The sequence below is a fragment of the Cricetulus griseus genome, chromosome 3 (assembly GCF_003668045.3).
Source record: "Cricetulus griseus strain 17A/GY chromosome 3, alternate assembly CriGri-PICRH-1.0, whole genome shotgun sequence".
NCBI classification, from domain to species: Eukaryota; Metazoa; Chordata; class Mammalia; order Rodentia; family Cricetidae; genus Cricetulus; species Cricetulus griseus.
Genome location: NC_048596.1, coordinates 247751415 through 247773985, shown reverse-complemented (window position 1 = coordinate 247773985; position 22571 = coordinate 247751415). Strand labels below are relative to the sequence as shown.

The following is a 22571-nucleotide window of genomic DNA, read 5'->3' as shown; positions in this document are numbered from 1 at the left end:
TTTAAATGGTTTAGGGTTTTTCTTGGCAATGAGACACAACTGTTCCTGGCACACCAATTACATCAGAAAGGAGGATGGGCATTGAAGAAACTCGTTATGGAGTTTGCTTTCAACATTAGCAAGATTAGTTTGATTTTGTAACCTTTTTTTTCCTTTCCTCTCCTAATGCCTTCATTCACTTTTTCTCTTATGTAATTTTGAAGTTTGGACATATCCTTGCTTATGAAGAATAGAAAAAATATTTATTATACTGAAGAATTCTTTATTACATTTTAAAGTTATTTACTACCTAACAGGCAGTGGGATATTTGATATGCTTTTTGGATTTTGAATTTGAATTTTACAATAAATCCTCTTTATATTTGTAACTGAAAGCATCGTGTGTTTTCATTTTGAAAAGTGAACAAACATTCAGTTCCTTTCTCCTGGCTAAGTGAGAAGCTAGGTTCTTGACTTTTCAGATTGCATTATGTGTAGGTAATCAATGACCTGTTTGCTTCATTACTTACTTTCAAAGCCCTCTCAGCTTCCAGCTCTAAATTAATGAATAGCCTTGTCCCAACTCACAGGGGATCAAATATTTACACTCTTCCTTTTCACTTCAGCAATCCTCCCTTATCTAGGATTTTTATTTTACAAAAAAAAGAAAAAATGGTCTTATATTGACACTTAGACTCGCTGACATATTTAGCCTGTTTAAGAACAAGGCCATTGAACGTAAAATAATTTGAGAGAAAAACCACCAATTTTCTTAGACTCAGATGCTTCACATGGTGTCTGAGAGGGGACTATTTTTTTAGTAAAGGTTTTAACTCACTGTATACAGTGTAAGATGTTTTCTACATTTCTATTGATACCAAATAAATGAAACACAAAGTAGAAAAGGAAGTAAAATTTTGGCTGAAAATTGCAGTTTTTATTTATTTCAAAAAATTAAATCATACTCCCAAAGTAGCCATAGAGCATCCACTGTAGCAGTCAAAAATGAGATGACTATAATCCAGCATAGTAAATTAAATACATGGGATTACATAAGATAGGGGCCTCAGTCAAGAAAGAGAAATACTTTTTTCCTATTTGATTCAACTTATTTTTTGTTTTGCATATATATTTAAATGTTACCATTGTTTCAGAATGCTTGCTTACCTTGTGTCAAAACAAAATCCCGTTCATTTCAGTATGAATTGCTTTCATTGTAAAACTAAAGCCACTTCATTTTAGTGGCTTAATAATCATTTCAATTTCTGAAATGTACCAGGTCCAGACTAACCTTTCGGGTCTTCATTACAAATGAATGTATCACACGTGTGTTGGAATAGCACAGACATGAACTTCTGAGCTATCTCAGATTATGTCTAAACAATGTGAAGAACTCTAGTATGTTAACACCATACATTCAAATTCTGTATTTTCCTTGTATTTCTATATAGTATAGTATTTAATAGGTTGAGATAGTCACACAATATGAAATCCTTTTGTCACATGATGAGATTAACACAAATGAGACAGTTGGAAGAATACATATAGATTTTATGTAAATATGTAGTCTATGGTTGTTGATGTCACATATAGATTTAGTTAGATGAAATAGCTTGCTCCTAACTTAATGAAGTTAAACTTCTATTTTGATCTTAAAGTAATTTTGTGTAAAGGGTCACCAGTATATTTCTAGTCTAGAAATCAAAAGCCCCAGTTCCTTTTTTGGAATGACAGCGATTCTAGAAATTCAGCTTACTTACTTGTTCTCAATCCATTCCCATTTAAAATAATATAAGTAGGTTTTCATTAAGACAGAATAGCAAGGTCTATGAAGATGACTCAGGATCAATAGTTCTTGATAAGCAAACATGAGGACATGAGTTCAAATCCGTAGAATCCAAGTAAAAACTGGGCTTGGCCTTATATGTCTCCCATATCCCAGTGGTGTGGTGGGAGTGTCAGAGAACAGAGGATCAGTGGGTCTTTCTGGTTACCAACTAGCACCAGGCTCAGTAGAACATCCTATCTCAATGAATAATAAGGGGACTGATAGAACAGAATACCTGGTGTTCTTGCCTCTTCATACACATCTTGTGTGTACACAAACAAAAATAAATTTAAAAACTAAAAGTAAATAGGGAAACAGGGAAGAAAAATACAGAAACTAACAAATAAAAACCCACCTAAACTAAACTAAACTAAACTCAGAGGTCAGGAAGAAAGTGTATTACTCAGCGACCATGTATAATGTTTGAGTTTATGCTCACTGTGTGGGAGATACTTCTAGCATGTTATTTTAGACACATGTGAATAGATTTTCTGAGATTTGTGCTTTGGCTGGCCAGGTTACAGTTGGGTGAGCTAAACTTGTGGTTTTCTAGAAGTACCAACACAAGAACAAATGACCATGCCAGAAGATGTGAACTTCATTTAGAGAAAATATCTTGTATCTGTGGAGTTGATGTCTTAGTTCATACAAAGCTGAGAAATAGGAAACGTGATTTTTCTGTATCTCCTGATTAACTTTGAAATTCATTATAGTCGACATGAAAATTTTATATTCTATCAATAATGCAACTCTCATAAAGGCATGTTTACATGTATAACCTCAGACTGCAGATAATCATCTGGTAGGAGCAAAAGATGAAATAACAATCAAAACGATACACAGGATGAGAATTATCATGTCTCATATCTCTCTAACATGACCTAAGGTTTCTGAACCAAATCACACTCTACAGAATATGAGACTGGGTCAATAAATACAAAACTAAGCCAACCAGGAAACAATATATAAATAATACAACTTTTCCACAAATTCATTAAAAATTCTTATCAGTTCATATTACAATAGTTCTAGAAGTCTACCTAGTAATACTTTTCTGTCCTTGTTTGTTTGTTTATTCAACAATGTTTGAGAGCTAGCCATGTACCAGCTCTTTCACATAGAATAGGAACCTAGAGTGTATTATGAACACACTTTTCTTCCAGTTGCTGCAGAATACTGGCTCCAGGATGCTGTGTGAACACCAAAATTCACGTATGTTGCATTATTTTTTTTAAAACATTAGAGTTTTTGCATATAAGCCATACACTTTATCCTGATACTTTATATCATCTCCCAGTCACTCACAGGCCTGGACATAAAGTAAATGTGTTATATTGAAGGCCATGACATAAGTCAATGTTAGTGCAATGCACAAGATATTATGAAAATGTGGGGAAAGTTCAGAGAGAAGCTGACAGAAGAAAACTGTGAAAACATTATGTCAAAATAAGAGTCAAGAGAAAGGAATAAAGGAAGATATTCCAGGCTTCAGGAACTCACCATAAAAGGCTAACAATTTATTTAAAAGAATGACATGAGAATCTATCTATCCATCCATCCATCCGTCTTTTTCTTTCTTCCCACTTTTCTTAAAAATAGATTCCTTTCTCATACAATAAATCTTTGTTAAAGTTTTCCCACGTCCTCTCCCATCCAGATCCACTACATTTCTGTCTCTCATTAAAAAACAACAGGTTTATAAAAAATAATAACCAAACATGAGAAAATAAAATGTAATAAGATAAAAGAAAAATATGTCATCAAATTTGGAAAGGTAAAACAAGAGGAGGAAAAGAGCTCATGAGAAGGCACAAAAATCAGAGACTCACTTGTTCATGTACTTAAGAGCCACTAGGATGCATTAACATGCCTACATAGGCATTTGCACAATAAAGATTAATCATATGGACACTAAATTCTCCATGTTCAATCTAGGTAGGGATCACTTAACTTAAAGCCTTCCTTCAATTTTGAGCAGTTAGTGCTTTCTCTTTCTTTTATAATTATAAAAGATTGTTTCATTAAATATAACAGAAGAAAATAATACAACAGATGCAAACTATGAAGTCTTATTACCTTAGCTGCTCACAAATTAAGAGTATTTCCCTGATGCATGAAGGTGGTGGATTTAAAACCATATGTGGTGGTATAGACCTGTAATTCCTCCAGTCATTGGATTACAAGATCAATGACAGCAATAGTTGGTTTTAATATGATAGTAGTTTTATAACTTATATCCATATTTTGTTTGGCTGAGAAATCTGAATTTTTATAAAAGTATCCCAATACATCTAATTGATTCTGTCAGATGTCCATCTTTCCATCCCTCCATCCCCTCATTCTTCCCTTCTCTTCTATATCCTTTCTTATTCCTCTTTATCTTCTTAAATTATGATCAGTCACTGTAGTTATACCAGGTTCATTCATAAATAATGTCACCAGACTCAGAAAAGCCTACTTTGGGTAGAATATTGTCTCCCAGGGGAAGTATTTGCACAGTGGACTGCATTGGAGTAGTCTGTATTAGTAAAGTGCTCTTGAGTAAATTGTCTTTCTAAGAGTTTCCTATTTAAGGGGTTAGAAAACTACATATTATACTTGATGAATTTACAAAGCAGTAAATGAAACTACCTTATGTCAAAAACATCCTCCCAAAAGCCTCAAAAATATCTAAGCCAACAGTTGTCAGATATCAGTCCACAAGACTCACACCAAAGACTTGCTGTAGTTCAGCACCATGATTCTCTTTTTGATCAGCCCGTGGTAAGGCCAGAGTGTCTAGGAACTTCCAGGATCTGGTGATCCTTATGGAGATGACCTAGAAACCTAAGCTGTTACAAAGTGGTCTCACTTCTCAGGCTGCAGCTGTTTCCTGTGGTTTCTGTTGGATCCAAACTTCTGAGACACCAATGGCAGAGCTAAAGTGCACTGAGTGTGATTTGCACACAGCACCGTTCAGGTTTTCTGAAGTGCACATATTGGCAACAGGAAAGCTGGATGTAAAGCTCACATAAGGAGAGAATACACTCTCAAATAAACTACTTATGAAACTTCATGTTTTCAAAGATGTTGAATTTTTTTTCAATATTGGGAATTGTCAATGTTATCTTTTCACAAGTGCCCTCAACAGAGCACTGAGAAGGGTCCTCCTTCAATCAGTCAGCTTTTCACACATTAAAGGGGTAATTCTAGATGAATGGAAGGAAGGCACTCAAGCCTCTGCATCCTTCAAATATGACAGGCTCTGCTCTAAGTAGTTAAATGCAACACACACTGGGCAGACTCAACTAGAAAATTTGAATATAAGTGAAATAGATTTTAAGACTCTCTGCAAATCCAGTTGACACCATCCTGGCTTCTGGAGAGCTCAGAAAATCAGATTAAATATGGAAACAAGCCTGTTCCAAAATGGTGTATAGAAAGTGTGAATGGTGTGGACAAATTTTGTGGTATCCAGTAGAACTCTGCTTGCTTACCATGAGAGAGTGTTGCCAGGAGGGCAGAGAAACAGAGTGCCTATAGATGTATGGAAAATTTTGACTTCCATAGATTGTTTATGTGTGTGTATATGAAACAGACTAAAAGCCAGAAAAACCAGGCCTTAGAAGTAATATTCTCTCCCAAGCAGTTATGTATACTCTTAAGTAAAAATAAAAGATGAGTCAGCTTCAAGCCATTCCCAGGACTTGGATCAACTGTCAAGGTCCTGCCAAGACCCACACCAGGAAATCCCTGCTAACTTTTCTTGAAGGTATAAGCATGTGTCTGTCAGGCTGCATGGCTCTTGGTTGCCCCCTGCAGGGGCAAGCATTGGAAGCCTTGTTTGAGGAAGACTGCAGAGACTTGCAGACCTTAGAAAGATGTACAGACGTATGGCAATAAATTTCAAAGCCTGTCTGCCTCTTTAAGGGCCCATCCATTGTGGGTGATTTAACCAGCAGGCGATATTTTCAGGAACCAACTTTAGTGCCTCAGATGTGAAGGGGAGTTGCTGACTTGGGAAAATGGAGTAATTCAGGTCTGGGACCCACAGAAGGATGGTCATTATTTTTCCCTTCCCCTTCATAGGAAGGCTACAGCTTTGGGGGTGTGATCCTGTGATAAATCACATTGAAACGAAACAGCATGTGTAAGCACACATACACAAACCCTTCTCATTTTTATACATTTAGTACTTATGTGGGTGGAACTAATGAAAAGCAGATTGGTCAAAGCAAGCTACAAAATCAATTTGCAAGCACTTTCCCACTCAGAGTTTTGACAATGCATAGTTCTTCTCTGTTATGTGAGGGTCTCACAGTGATCTTTCAAATGAGTTTTTCTTTATGGAGGAAATGAAGACACTTTCTGTGGGTCATACACAATAATAAAAGTCACCTATTTCTTCAAATCAATGCTCCCCATGGCTTACAGTCTCAAGGCCAATGTGAAAGAACTTTTATAGTTCTTTTCCATGAGGCTTTTGCTGGGAAATAGAAATGGTCAGCTGAAAAAGGAGGCATGTTCCTTAGAGTGCATCCATAAATTAATATTGATCAACTCCTGAGGTATTTTATAACATCATGATGACCTCACACTTTGTCATTTCTTCCCACATGACTATAGCTGGAATCTGGGAAGTTTGCTATATAAATACACATTCAAAGGCAAGACAAAGGTGGACTGGGGAGCTGGCTCAGTCAGTGAAGAGCTTTTCAAGGTCCTTCTGAGAGCCGAGTTCAATCTCCAGAAGTCACATTAAGTAAAGGATTATGGCACGCCCATTGTAATCCCTGTATTAGAGACATGAGAATAGGTGAACTCTTAGGGACAGACAGACTAGCCCACTTCGTGAGAGACTCAGTCTCAGAAAGACATAGATGGACCTGAGGGACAATAGCCAAGGCTTTTCTCAGTTTTCTATAAGCATGTGCACACATGTACATCCACATCTACACACATACAAGTATGTACTCACAGAAGAGAGACTGAACAAAGAATGTGATCAGATGAATGCACATTTTGTATCACCACATTTACAGAAGCAAGTTTAGAAGGAATATGGGAAACATCCTAGAAATAAATGTAAATATATACTTGTGCTTGTTGAATACATATGAAAGCATGACCAGTCAGTTGACTATGACTGTTATGATATTTGTGGGCAAAGGTAGCATTCATGTATAGATCAATATGTCACATTGTTGGTTTATTCACTGTAGGCATGAGGAAAACTGACTGATAAACCACCACTTTGGAGCACAGTTTCCTTGTGAATAACAAAGTTGAGTGATATTAGCATTTCAAAGTATATTCTATACGAACACAAATTTCATTGACTATATACCTGGAGCCCTTGAAAGAGTTCTGCCGTGAAACAGCTGTGACAAAATCTATGCAAGTCACTTGAACCTCTTTATCATCACCAAACTTTTCAGGCTTCTGTAAAACAAGGGGCAATGGTAGTTTCCAAGAGGTGACATAATTAGCCATTTCCCTGTGACAAGCACTCTTTTTTACAAGGTATTATTATACAAACACTGGATATGGTTATCGCTCATGCCTTTTGTAGCTGTAAAATTATAGGAACTACACTTGACAAGACAGGTTGCTGGGGGATTGTGGAATGAAAGCAGACAGCTAACCATGCACTGTGGACCACAATAGCTTTGGTTTTCCTTTCTAAATTATCACAGAAAATTGCTTCTCTATTACTTTTTTATGTTCCTAAAGAAACATAAAGAGGAAAAGGACACCATTATTAAAACGAGAAATGACCAGATATTTTTAAGACATTGCAAGTGCACCTGATGTTAAATGAGTAGGATCCAATGGATGAGTCATGAGCTCTCTACTCCTTCGTTAAAGGCAGCATGTTAGCTAACTATAAAATTTAGACTTTTTCCTATTTTCAACTCCACACACTACATGCCAAGCTAGGTAGGTCTACAGCACTTTGGTTCTTCACAGCTACTGTAGAAAAAGTGAAGGATAGAAAGGTGAGCTGGAGACTACAAGAGTTAAAGCACAATGTAGAAAAGCTAAATGAGAAAGAATTTGCCTTCCGCATTCTAATATACCCAAACCAAAAAGGGAAAAACACTTCTTTATCAAGATACAAGGAAGAAACAAACTTTCTTCCTTAATTCTCCAAACATTTAGTACCATGCCTTAGCCTAAATCTCTCTTTACCTGCTCTTGAGCATTAAGAACAACCACAGTTTAGACCAAGTCTCTTGTTATTTAGAAAAGACATCAATGCCTAAGACTAAACATCCTATAGTAGCCATACCTTAGATCTTTAGGTCTTACAACTATAACCTTGGAAGAGTATGGATACTTTTGAACTGTCTGACCTTAATCCAAGATGAAGAGAAGCCCTTTTTATGGACACCTACACAAAATGCGAGCGCTCGCGCACGCGCGCGCACACACACACACACACACACACACACACACACACACACACACACACACAAACACAATTTCTTCCATGTTTTTTCAATAGCATTTTTTCTTCTTTCCAAGTACTTAACAACATCATAGTAGAGATGTGTAATGTGGTGTCTTAAGCAACCTTCTCTTGTATCAGAGTTGAGGTAATAATGGGTCTGTTTTCTGTGTTTCAGAGCATTCTACCCTAATCAAAATGAATCATATTTCTTCTCAGTGTAAAAGCTAACATCAATAATGGAGTGTTCTCATTCTTTATGTTTAAAATAATTGAAATTTAAATCAGTAAAATATACCTTCAATATTCTTTGTCATACTGTTTTCTGCTTCAAATTACAGGTATTTCAGGGCAGCTGAGAAATAGTTCCAGTAGTCTTTTTGCTGTTTCCCTTAGGGTTTTTTTTTAATGTTCTTAGGATTTTTTTCCTTGAATGTTATATTGCTGTAGAGCACTGAAGTTTTGCTTTCATGGAAACATCACAGCCATAATTATGTATTTCTATGTGCAATCATCTTTAATGGCTCTCTCTAGAATTAGAATGTCAGTTCTAAGAGTATCTGCTTTGTTTACTCCCTTGACCCCTTAGGCTAGCACCAAACCTGTCATATAGTAGGATTTAATAGATATTTATTGACAAATGTCTGAGAAAACTTTCCAGAGTTGATTTTTTTCTCACATAGAAGTTTTTGTTTTTCTGTTCTCAGGATCTTACTTTGTTCATACAAGATAGTTAGGCTGATCCATGGGAAACATGTGTGATTAGTGTAAAAACTCTATTTCCTCTCCTTCCATCCTGCCAGTTCTCCGCAAACACAGGACAGGCACAGAACTAAAGCATGTGTGGGGTTCTGAATACAAAGCACATGTAACTATGACAATCAGAATCATGTTGTTGTGTGTAGCTTTTTTATGGTTGTGATTTATCCCCCGGCTGCCTGAGCTGGGTGTCTGGGGGAGTGTTGTACTTGTAATTAGACAGTGAAACAGATGTGAGGCTGTCATTGTAAATGATGTTTCTATTGTAATGCTTCTCATTGCTCATCATTTCTATCTCACCTATTGAAATTCTCACTGGAAAGATCTGGCCATCAGGTAATATTCCGAAGACAGCCTGCCTTCAGTACCAGCCTGAAATAACTCCTGCTTCATAACACTTTTAACACAGACCCTGAAAGAGACCACCTGGACGGGAAGCCTGGGAGGAAAGAGATGTGAGTTTCAATGCTCTTTATTTCTTCTGTTTGGAAACCAAGTATTGGATATATACTTGACATGTTCAATGCTATGCTCCTAAGTTTTATAGAATTTACTCAGCTTGTCATTTTAACCTCTAGCAGAGGAGAAAGGAGACCTTCATCCTAAACAGCTATCACCTGGCTCAGAGATAGCTGCTGCTAGTCGAAGCAAGCACACAAATGTGCATAAGTTCCATGCTAGGCAGTAATATGTGAAGCACCCCTCAATACTCCTCAGAGCACAGTTCACACAAGCTGTGCTGCTAGACGCTGACACGATTTGGTTTACTTACGTTTTGCTGATGCCAACACTTGCACACTAGGAAGGACAGGACAATGGTGGTTTTAATAAGGTTTTTTTTTTTTCAGATAAGTGATACTAAGCCTCAAACATTCTAGACCCTACAAATTAGAAGAAGCTGACTCTGCAATCTTTGCTCTAGAGAAAGATGTGCTGCCTAGGAACTGATGTAAGATCAGACTTGGACCTTTCTGCCCAGCCCAGGCTTAGCAGGACACTGAGGGGTTCAAAGTGATTACAATCTTCACTGCTGGAGAATGTTGGTCAAGACAGTTGATGATGAAAAGTCAGAGGGAAAAGTGTGGAATGCCTCAGGGATTTAAGTGTCATCCTTATACTGCTGTCATGTTAACCTCCATAGCCTTCTAGTTTTGGTGCAAGTACTGCTGTTAGGATTAGTGAGAGGATGGTATTGGTGAAGAACAAAGCATGTGAAAATAGAGGATATTAGAAGTAGTTTCAGCCCATTTGATCTGTTCTTCTGCATGCTTTATACTGGCTCCACAGTCATCTTGAAAAATGTATAAGCATAGACTTCAGGGGGTGAAATTAGAAATTCATTGAGTCTTGATACTTATGTCTAAATGAGGATATCTGAAAGCAAATGGATATCTTTCATAGCCCCAGTATCTACCAGGAGGACAGAGACTCAGCCTATACTGTGTCTGTCCTCAGAACTATCACAGTGTGTGGTCCAGGCTAGCAAGCAGCACTTTATTATAATTAAACCACCAAACATGTTAGTACAGTTACTCAACAGTTGAAAGTTCACTGATAGTTTGGAACCATCAAATCAGTTTGATGCAGACTCTGGTTCAGTAAAACTTTTAACAGTACTGGACCTTCTCTTGGCTGCAAGGTGAGGCTACAGACAAGGTTTTCTGACCTTGAGGAAGAAATACTTCTCTGTCTGGTTTCAGTGTCACCAGTGGAAGTGATTGTCAGTATCCAAAGAAAATGGTCTCCTTTGAATAGAACCCTGCTCTATTCCTCATGCCTACAGTGAAAAAAATGTCTCTCTGTGAACAAGTGAAACTATAATGAGACAGGAAATTCAGGAAATGAATTGCAGACATGTACCAGACAAACCGGCTTTGATGTGCCTTTGGAGAGCTTGTGTCAATAAGATGATGGCCAAACTTGTTTGATAAAACACACAGAGACACAAATTTCAACTTCTCATTTAAAAGCTGCATAAATACATGTACACACACACACACACACACACACACACACACACACACACACACACACACACCTTTGATCAGTTAATGGAATTCCCCAGTAAAACACATTTTCATCTCCAAATGGTTGTTAGTCAAGTTTGTCACCTTTTCCTTCACATTCCTTCATAATGGCCTTTTGGGTTCATGGAATCACTCTCCACTCGACTTCAAAGACAGATGTGTGTTTATTATCCCTATTGAGCTCAGAAGAAAGAAAGGCTTTTCAAAAGAGCCTTGCAAATTTACACAGAATACCTATCATTGCATAGGAGAATGACCATGTGCAAGATCAGACCTGTAAAATCACATTCATTGAGAGAGAGATGATCTCCATTACAGGCACCTCCAGGCTTGTATATCCATTAGGGGCAAGTGTCACCCTCTGATGAACAGCCATTCATCACATGAAGTTTAATTAATAGTAAATGATGAGACTTCTTTAGATTTCTATATATACACTTACAGAACAATTCTCTAGACCCTAAGTCATTCTATAATATACACAAAACTTCATGAAGCCAAGCTCCTAATGTCTCCAAACTGTTCACACTGAAATCTCTACCCCACAGTTCTCCAACAAAGTAGTTTAATCATGGTGTGACAATAACAAAGAAAGTAAAGGTTGTGTTGAAAGAGTGCTGTAAGGAACACAGGCATGGTGGCTCACACTTGTATGGCACTTCTAAGATAGGATTGCTACAAGTCAAGTCGGAGGCCAGCCTAGGGTATATAGAGAGCAAAACCAAAACAACAGTACAATACCCCATAATGGTATAATGACTGTGAAAGAATAAGAAGGCCTAATTCCTGGTTCCAAACCACTTCTCCGAAACAATATAGCTCAAAAGAGGAGAAGCATTATCTTCTATTGGAGTCTCGAGGAGAAGTTTATTTAAATATGTACCACTTAGGACTGAAATCACAGCTGAGAGCAGCTGATTATTCAGGAATGTGCTTTTGTCTCCTATTCCATACTCTGCTTTGAATAGCCCTGAACACTTTTTGAAAGAAACAACATGGTGTCTATCTAGCTTGTTCCACCCATCCGGTCAACTTTGCTGCCATCAAAACTATATTGATGTGCTGGGAACAAAAGTACAGTGAAGTAACAAATGTCAAGAAAGGCTTTCAGATGTTGATCCAACAAAAACAGTCACAAGTCAGTGGGGATTCAAAACTTTCTACAGAGCAAGCCTGGAAGGAACCAAAGCTCACCTCTGAGAGCTTTAATCACACGTTGTCCCACACAGATAGCATGTTCCACTGTAGGAAAACGTTTCACATGCACCAAATGTCCACTTATCCCTAAATCAAAAATTGAAGAAACACACACACACACACACAAACTCACACACACACAACTAAAACCCACCCTCAAGCCAAAAATGAAAACAAATAATTAACAAACAAAAGAACAGACCAAAGAAACAAAAATCAGAGGGAAAAGAAAACCTGCTTCCTGAAAGCTGTCTTTACAAATAGGTCATCCCAGCCTGGCTAAGTCAAGGCCCCTTTATCACTTACCAGTTTCGATTCTGTGGATTCATGCTTATTTGTCCTCAATGGCTAGAAATTTCCTCCTTCAGGTCATCTGGGTTATTAAAGACATAGTCAATCCTGGCTAATCTACTACCCAATGTTCTTGACAACACACCTTCAGTAGAGTGCTAAAATACCATCCTACATGACAGTGTGTAACATCTAGGAAGCCTCTTAACTCTGTGCACATCAGCCAGCTGGAAATTCTCATCTCCAAAAATCTTTCTAATTTTGAATATTTATAATCATTAAGCAAAGTTGTTAAATTGTGTGAATGTTGTGGTGTGTTTTAAATCACTCTCCATAGAAGAATCCCTCAGAATTTTCTCTATCACAGAAGACATTGTGATCAAAGCAGCATCTATCTATCCATCCTTATCCACATGATAAAAAGGAATGAAAACTAACAACATAGAAGATACAATGCAAATTGGCTTCTTATAACACAAAGTGAACTGGAGTTTGGGTAGTGTTTATTTCACATGAAGTTCAGTTTCTTGGGGTCATATTTTACAAATGAGATACTCTGTCCTTGGCTAGAGAATCTATAGCTGCTTACAAATATTAAGCCATTAATATTCTTGGTCTCCTTAGGGTGAATGAGTAGAGAGCATATTGTTTAAAAAAAATCCAGAAGAAACATAGAAAAACTGTGTCTGCCACTCCTCAGGATAGCTTCAGTGATAAAGTATCTCATACAGCATTGCATCGAGTTATTACTCATTAATCTTCTTGGTTATTTTTCACCAGATAACTTTTCTTTAGCATATACCAAATTTATGTACTAAAAATAATGGGGATTTTCAGTACAAGAAATGACATTGTGTGCTTTACTTATGTAAAGCCCTTGGGAGACTTGCAGATTAACCCTTATCAGTAAAAGAAAATGTATGAAATCCTTAGGCAATAGTATAATTAGGTACCTGTAAGCGATCACTGGACACATAATATTGCAGATGGCTTAAAGAATTTTTAGACAAACTCTGGCGGTTGCCTGACCCAGGGACAGTTATGTGATGAATTAGATTGCAGTTTTGCTGTATCTAGAAAAATATTATTCAAAAAACATCAAAAGACTGACTAATGTATAAGATGTTGAAATAACCAACTATATAGGGAGAGGATTTTGAAAGTAAAGCAGAGTGTAGTAGTAGAACTGAAAGGGGCCGAGTCATTATGCAGGAGTGGTTGGTACACCCTATAATAATATAATTCATGTTATGCATTGTCTAGCTGAACACAGATACTTAGGTTGTCAACATGTGCAGCCATTTGGTCAAACTAGAGTGCCAAAACTTCATGTACCACATAGACATATTTTTTATTGAGTGACAAATTGCATAACTTTTAAAATATCTTCAAAGAGTGTTTCTCAGAATAGCCTTGCTTCATTCTTCCAGCATCTTTCACTTCACTACACGTCAATCAATAGATCATTCAATCAATCACCAATCAGTCAATCTGAATGAGGCATTATAAACATGTCAGAGCCTTTCTATTTCATCAAATTGTGAAATTCAAAAGTAAAGGAGGTGTAAGAAAAGAGTATGCATGTGTAGTTAATAATATTTTTTTACAAACAAGAAAAAATTTTAAATATATGTGTATTTCTTTGTTTCTGCATAATTTTATGTGTATCATGTGCATACAGTTGTCCAAAAGGTCAGAGTAGGGCATCAGAGACATTGAAAATAAACCCTTACTTCCTAATCCATTTCTCCAACTCCTAACACAAACTGACATAATAGAAGTTAGCAGTACAAAGTGCTATGACCAGTGCATAATATAAGACATATTTACAGTTGTTGAGAAGTAGAGCTGTGTTTCATATTAACATAGGTTACTTTCCAAAAGCAGGGCTTTACTGATATACATACACTGATATGTATTTACTGATATACATTTATAGACAGAGTTACAAACATCTGTATACACACAGATGTCCTTTTATGATATGAATATAAACTACTGATTGCTTTTAGCATTATCAAAATTTGGTAGATTTTGGAGACACACATGAGCATGATTGCTACCTGACATTTTCTCCTATGTAGCAATTAACAGGCAATTTGAACAATTTCTGGTAGTAATTCAACAAGAAAACAATGGTAGAAAAATAAACTCAGGTTGATGTGTGCATCAGTTACTGGTTGCTTTTCAGCTCCCACCTAGCACTCTTTCCCTCTTCTATGTGAAACTGTGGATCCACAGATGACTTTTATTTCACCATTTGCCTCTTCATGGAGACAACATTTTCTTCACATGGATCTTGATACAGGGAGTAGTAGATCTTTATACTAGCCTCTGGGGTATATTTTCCTCCAGTATTTGCAGGACCAACTTCTTTCACCCATACAAAGATACTTACTGTTGCCTCTTCAGTGATTTGAGTCCCTAATTCAGGGTCCTTCTTGTAGACAAGCATGAGAGCCCACACTTTTAAAAAGTTTTATATGAGTGCTTTATCTGCAGCCATGACTTTATGCCAGGAGACAACATCAGATCCCATTTTCCATGGTTGTGACCAAACTACCATGTGGCTGCTGGGAATTGAACTCAGTACATCCTGAAGAGCATCCAGTGCTTTTAGCCATTGAGCCATCTCTCCATTCCAGTGAGTGCCTCTTCTAAATTTCCAAATTTTTATATAATCCATTTTGCCCCTTTGTTCTCTGGTCCCACAGTGTAGAAAGTTGCCTCCTACAGTTAAAACCTCCATGGCAGTGGTTTTCAACCTGTGTGTCATGACCCCTTGGGGGTCAAATGATTCTTTCACAGAAGTCATGTAAGACCATCTGAAAACACACACACACACACACACACACACACACACACACACACACACACACACATATATATATATATATATATATGTGTATATAATGATCTGTAACAGTACGAAAATTATAGTCATGAATTAGCCAGGAAATAATTTTATGATTGGTGGTCACCATAACACAAGGAACTATATTAAAGGGTTACAGCATTAGGAAGGTTGAAAATCACTGCTCTATAATATCTTAGGACGTAGCAAAAATGATTAGCAATTTATATGTTCAATTGGAACACACTCCACAGGGTTTCTTAAAAGCTTTTCTCTTGAGAGGACATGTCATGCAAGAAATTTGCATGACCTCAAGTATATAGGTGCACAAAAGAGCTATACAAATCAAACATTTATTGATAACAAATCACAACAAAATTTATTTCACAATAGTTCTTTGGGACAAGGTTACCACTTATTAAAGCTTAAATCCAACTTGCCTATGAGTGAGATGAGTGCTTGTTTATTTTTAAATATTTAAATCATGGCTGAATATTTGATATTGCAGAGGTAATTAAAAATTTTTGCCTTATTATGTCTCTGTGAGAACAGAAAACTTTGTATATACAATAAAATATTGTCAGTTCATCACAAACTGTGGTCTTGTGTCTGAACCAATATACCTCAGACAGGTCTCATGGTTGTATTGTGTAACAGGATACACAGCTCACTGTGTATGTTTTGTGTTCAGAACCAAGGATGGAGGAAAGTTGTAGAATACAACACAGGTGAATGCTGTTAGAAGTACCTTGGATGTGTGGCACATTTGCTTCTGAATTGCTGGTCATTGTACATTCATAAACTATCTACTATTAGCACATTTTTACTACTCTCCCATATTTAGTTATATGATGCCTGCTGGGTTTCTACCCACAGTTTTACAAAGCTATAGGATAGTGGTTGCTGGATTTCTGAGACAATACTGTTTCTGAATTCTTGATCCTTCTGCCTTCAACTCATGAGTGTGAGAAGTACAGGTCTGCACCACTACACCCAGGTTAGAGATCTCTTTTCACCCCTTGGTTGTTGGTCAAGAAGTATCTATTTAACAGTGTTTTAAAATGTTAAATTCATTCCAGGACCTGGTGCATAAAGTCTATTTTTACATAATCAAGTAAACTTTCTATTTGAAAGCATTTTAAATTAGCAAAAGCATGCAAATAAGAGAATGATGAAGACTATACTCAAAGTAGGAAAGCAAAGAAAATAACAATGGTAGATTAAAGCCACCCCTCCAAAAAATGCTAACAAATCATCTGACCTAGTTAGTAGATTTGTAATATTAAAAAAGAAACAAAAAGTTTTATTTACCAAGAAGAAATCATAAGTAACCAAGAGAAAGAGAACTTAATTGCTCCTACTAAACCCAGAACAACCTGTAACAAGAATATTTACAAACAAGAATGCCTGCCATGGAGACCAGTGCCTGCATCAGATAAAAGAACAACTTAAAACCAAACTGCATCTTAGTTAAGGAAGGCCACAGGTCTATAGAGTGTTTTCCTTCACTATTCTCTAATGATATGAAACAGACCTTATGGACATTGGAAATATGGACTCAGATTACATCTCTGTACAGCTCTGGATTCTTTTCCTTTAAAAGGAACTGTTTGGGGTTACAAAGGTATAAAAATAAAAACATATAAGGATGAGAAAAAGGAGTACAAAGAGAAACTCATTATTTTTATGGCATCATTTGACAGGAACCCATTAGGGACATAACTACTGGGAACAGTGCTTGGGCATGACAGTCCATTAGGCAACTTATTTTTGGATGCTCATTAGGAAGCAGCTTTGCCTAATGCACTGTTTTCCCTACCTGGTACACAAGAAAAGCTTTCAAAGTCAGTTTGTTACTGCAAGAGCGATCATAGTTTTGACTACAATCTCTGGAGACTTCATCAGCTTCCTTTCTTTCCATCACAACTCACTTTTGTAAGACATTAAAACTTTGTCAATATTCCTGGATTCTGTATCTCAGAAGATATTGTTAAATCCAGTTCATGCTTGCCTCTGCTACTCATGAACAGTTACAGCAGACTTGATCATTGTGGCTGACACTAAAACATTTTCACTCTTACCATGTGCAAACACTTTGGCAGCCTGTTCTATGGAAAGCAAGAATTTCTGATTACATTGTTTGACTTCTTTCGTAGTTACTACATTTGTGATCAAATGAACAGGCAAGAAGCTACATAAGGGGGAAAAGGTTGATTTTGGCTTTCAGTTCTAGAGGATGCAGCTACCAAGAGTATGAGGCGGCAGGTCATATTGCACTTGTATTCAAGAAGGAGAGATATATGAGAACCTCCAAAACAGGGTTATCTAAACAGTTACCCACTCTTGTCCTCATTGGACAAATAATAATTATCTTAGACTACATACCAAGAATATCTGTTGTTTTTTTTTTCATCTTCCTTCTTCATGTCTACAAATCTTACAATGCACTGGTCAAGTGTTGGGTACCAATGAATACTTGCTGAATCAATAGACCACTTCTTAATTAAAAAATATCAAAGAAGTTGTTGATGCTTATTGCTTATCTTTACCATAGCCTCTCCTCCAAGAAGTACAGCATGGAAGAAAGTTTATGCATGTCCAACAGTTGCTGGTTGGATCCTGTATCTATCCAAGCACTAAGAGGCAAAGGCACACTTCACTCAAATAAATCCACAAAGAATGTAATCTTAATCCTCAGTAAAAATGTTGGTTTAGGTGTAGCAGCAGAATTTCAGAGTCAGCCACAGTATATCCCTCACTGGCTGAAAAGTCCCTGCCTTGTTCCTCTATAAATAGAGGACAAGCAGAGAAAAGTTTCTAGAGACTCCAGCAGATGGTATATCATTATGTAACTGCACTCCTAAGAACAAAAGTCTGGTTTTGGTGGTGCACACCGGAAGGATTTGCTGAAGGACACAGAGAAAGAAAAATCACAAGTTCAAAGACAGCCTAGGCTACACATTGCCGGGTGTTGGTGGTGCATGCTTTTAATCCCACCCAATCTCTGTGAGTTCGAGACCAGCCTGGTCTACAAGAGCTAGTTCCAAGACAGCTTCCAAAGCCACAGAGAAACCATGTCTTGAAAAACCAAAAACAAACAAACAAACAAACAAACAAAAGAACAACAGATGCCAGGTGTAAGCAAAAGGGTTTTTGAAGAATAGTTTGGGTAGGAGACTTATGTAGAACAAACACACAGCCTTGCACCTTTGAATCCTTTATCTTTTAGATAATGAAAATAGAATATTTAAGAAGAAAATTCAGTATCTAAATGGTATTTTAAAAGTACAAGTTGTATTTCCATATCTCATTGTTAAACAATTAATAGTGAAAATTTAAAGAGACATCCTGAGACTACAATGATGGCTCCTTTGTTGAGAGCTTTTGATGCTCTGAAGATCTGAATTTAGTTCCCAGCACCAATGTGGGGTGCCTTACAACTGTCTATAACTGCTCTAGGGGATCTGACACATTCTTCTGGCTTCTGTGAGCATATGAAGAAACATTAAATACACTCATATAGACACATGCATACATAAATAAAAATTAATCTAAAAATAAGGAAGCAAATGCAGAAATACCCAGTCCCTTGTAACCCAACATTACTGTCTCTTCTGAGCAGAATTTACCACTACATTTTGCACGTGGCTTCACAGGGATTAGGTAGAGAAATGTGAAAGAGAAGGTTTCCACCTTAGAGTCACATTATGAAATCAGTTTTAGAAACTTGCCATGTGATCACTCAGCTTGAACATGAATTGTGAGTTGAGAAATTGATGTCTGGGTGTTCCAACAATGGCACAGGAAATAATTAAACTTGATCCATAACCAAAATCATGCAAAATTGGCAATGTTAATTGGGCTATTCTGCCCTCAAAGTTTTCCTGAAAACAGAGGTTAATGATAAATTCACCCACCAGTGACAAAATCTCTTCCTTGTGGTAGAACAAACATGAATTGTAACCACATTATGATGGGAAAAAAGAAACAGTTTGGGTGATTAATGTGTGTGGTCCAGCTTGAAAGTGGGTGAATGGGGAAATTAATGATCTTTCCAGTGCTTTTTAATCGTTCTCTAGTTCTGGAAAAAGAGCTGGTTCCTGAGGCTGAAGTACTAAAATAAGAAAAAGCACAACAAGGATCCTTATTGTTGTAGCCATGGTCATCTAAAGGAAAATAAGAGAGAGAGAGAGAGAGAGAGAGAGAGAGAGAGAGAGAGAGAGAGAGGAGAGAGAGAAATGATGGGGTTATATATATAATTGGACAATTCTATCATTGTATATTTATTTACATATATATATATATATATATATATATATATATATATATATATATAAAATTTATTACATTGGCTTACAGGATATAGCCCAGGTAGTCCAATGATGACTGCCTCCTGATAGAAAGGACAAGAATTCCACTGTTGTTCAGTCCATGAGTCTCCATGTCTCAGGAGTAACAATCTGGTGCTGGTGTCCTGGAAGATTCCTGGAGAGCTGTTGTCCTCAGTCTGTTCTGGAATCCAGAATTAGGTTCTAATCCTAGCAGATGAATGCCTGAGTAACAGGATATAAGAACTTTCCAGATAAAGTGGGTGAAAGATTATAAACAGCTCCCTTCTTTCATTTCCTTTTATTATGTGGATTTCCATGAAAAGTTATGGCCAAAATATAGTGTGGGTCTTCATACTGCAAATGATACATCAAGAAAATATCTCACAGGAATGCCCAAATGCTTGAGGTTTCATTTATTCTAGATATAGTCAAGTTTATAACCAAAATTATCCATCACATTTATTAAAATATTTCTTGTAAAGATGGAAAAATAATATGATTTCAGTGGTATGTCTGCAATGACCTATGTGTGGCTATATATTGATATTTGCACAGAAAAATAAGCTAAAGACAGATAAATTATAGAAATACTTTTCAAAGCCCAACAATTGGTAAACAACAAAAGAAATCTTGTTCTTTAAGAAGCATCAGCATGCAGCTTATTGAGTCTTTGACACCATTTTGAGTGAGTTGTGAATAAACACTAATTTAATCTTCTTTACAGTGCTATGCAGCATGAGTATTGTGATCCCCACTTCATTGTAGACCCATGGGTATTAATTAATCTTTAAGAAAATCATAAAACATGTATGGTCTGCACAAATACTGAACAATGACTACTACTGAAACCTATACTATGATGGATTTCTACAAAAAAGAGAGGAGAATATTATTGGGAACCAACATCATAAACTGTGCTAAGTGTTGACATTAATCTTCAAAACAACACATGAATAGGTACAGAACTTACTTTAGAGTCCCTGCCTCACTCACTCATTCATCATCTGGCTTTAATTCTTCTCTATGGTGAGGATCATAAACAGAAAAAAGGAAGGGAAACTGGACTACAATGACTTAAAATGTTGTCATCCATGATGTGATGGAGACATTGTTCACTACGGAGATGGCTCTTGTAATGGAACTGAAAGTTGGAGTTGCTTTTGATTAGTCTTCCAGTATTACCAAGAAGAAGTGTGTGAGTGTGTGTGTGTGTGTGTGTGTGTGTGTGTGTGTGTGTGTGTACATGCACATGGGCATGCAAGTGTGTTGAGTGTGGATTGCTATCTGACATCATTCAGCAAAGATTCTAGGAAACAACAGATGATGTTTGTCCTTAGCTCCATCAGTGTATGTTTAAAATCCCCCATGGTGATCTTAAGTAGTCATGGGTTAACGTGTTTTCTGTTGTGCAGAGCAAGGACAGCTTCCACCAGCATCAATATGATACTGTGGTACACTTTTATGCACAGGGTTGACTGCTTGGAGAAGACAGAGAAACTGAAATCCTCTATGGAAGAAGAGTAAATGGGTGCTGTGTAATAGTTTCCTCTGAGAAGAACATCCATCTTGAAGGGGCATTCCTTAAAATATAGGAAGTCTAAAGGGAGGTGAAATGTTCCACCCTGAAGGGAACCTGTTAAGTTCTGGAAGTAAACAGCCCAATAGCTTCTAGAAATCACTTAAAGTGACTAGATTCATTAGTTGCCTCCCTCTCCAAGACTATATAACCAGAAGGGAATGCTGCAATGCTCTCTTTGCACAGAAGATCTACCTAGAAGAAGCATAGACCAGCTGAGCTGCCTGGAAGAAGCCCAGACTATATGAGCTGCCTACAAGAAGCACATTCTAATTAATTTGTTGAGCTGCCTTCAAAGAGTAGTGTGCTACAGGTTCCCAAGTTCCAGGAGCCATTATCACTACTAGTATGGGCCTGATCATGCAGCTATCTTTGAGTTATTTCTGCTCCTGTAAGTAAATCCTCACTCATAATTCTTTATGTAACCCAAATACAAGTCAGTGGTTCACCCATAAAATTGGACTTTGGTGGTATGCTGACTTCGATCTATTTTGGATGAATTGATCTTTTGTTCATCTCTCTGTAGGAATTGTGTCAAACAATAATGGTCATGATCAAACCACCACATGTACATATATAGAAACATCCCAGTGAAACCCATTAATCTGTGTAGCTGGCATGTGCCAAAAATGTAAATGAAGCAAAGTAAGTGACTGGCAGTGACTAAACACTGTCTGAATATAAAGCAAAGTCTATAGGATTTCACCAACATTCTTTTGGCTGCTACCCAAACAGTCTATTCTCATTAGGATCAATATATTATTACAAAATGAATGTTCTTGGCAACTGCAGTAAAGAAAGCTCCCTTCCCTGTCCTCCTCCATCTTTTCTGACATCTTAAGTATACACTTTATGAAACTAAGCTTGCTATGACATATGTTGGAGTGAAATCCTAGATCTCTGATTCTGGGGGGCAATTGGTTATGTCTTAGTTGATACTCACTAGCTGTTGATACTCATTGTCATCTCGGCTTTGCCTCCCAGTCACCTAGGAGACACACATCAGGGTGTGCTTGTGAGGCTATTATTACCAGAAAAGTTTAGCTGGGCAGAGAAGACCCACCCTGTATTTCAATAATGGCATCACATGGCTGGGGTTAACAGACTCCATAAAAGAAGGAAGAGAGCTGACTATGGGTCAGGAATCTCTCCTGCCACCATGTTTACTCCAGCCACCATGAGCTGGTTTCCTTATGGATGTAGCAGACAAAAAAAAATCTAAAACTGTTTTTTTTTATTTTATTGTTATATGAGATTTTTGTTTCTTTTCTTTTTTAGAAAGATTTATTTATTTATATG

At 37.1% G+C, this 22571-nt stretch overlaps 1 long non-coding RNA gene across 1 annotated transcript; it reads left to right on the top strand.

Annotated features, from left to right (window-relative positions):
* Positions 1 to 21751, top strand: LOC118238609. Its single transcript, XR_004769367.1, has 2 exons — positions 1 to 9451; positions 21166 to 21751. It is a non-coding gene; the product is annotated as an uncharacterized LOC118238609 (long non-coding RNA).
* Positions 21752 to 22571: the final 820 nt, after the last annotated feature.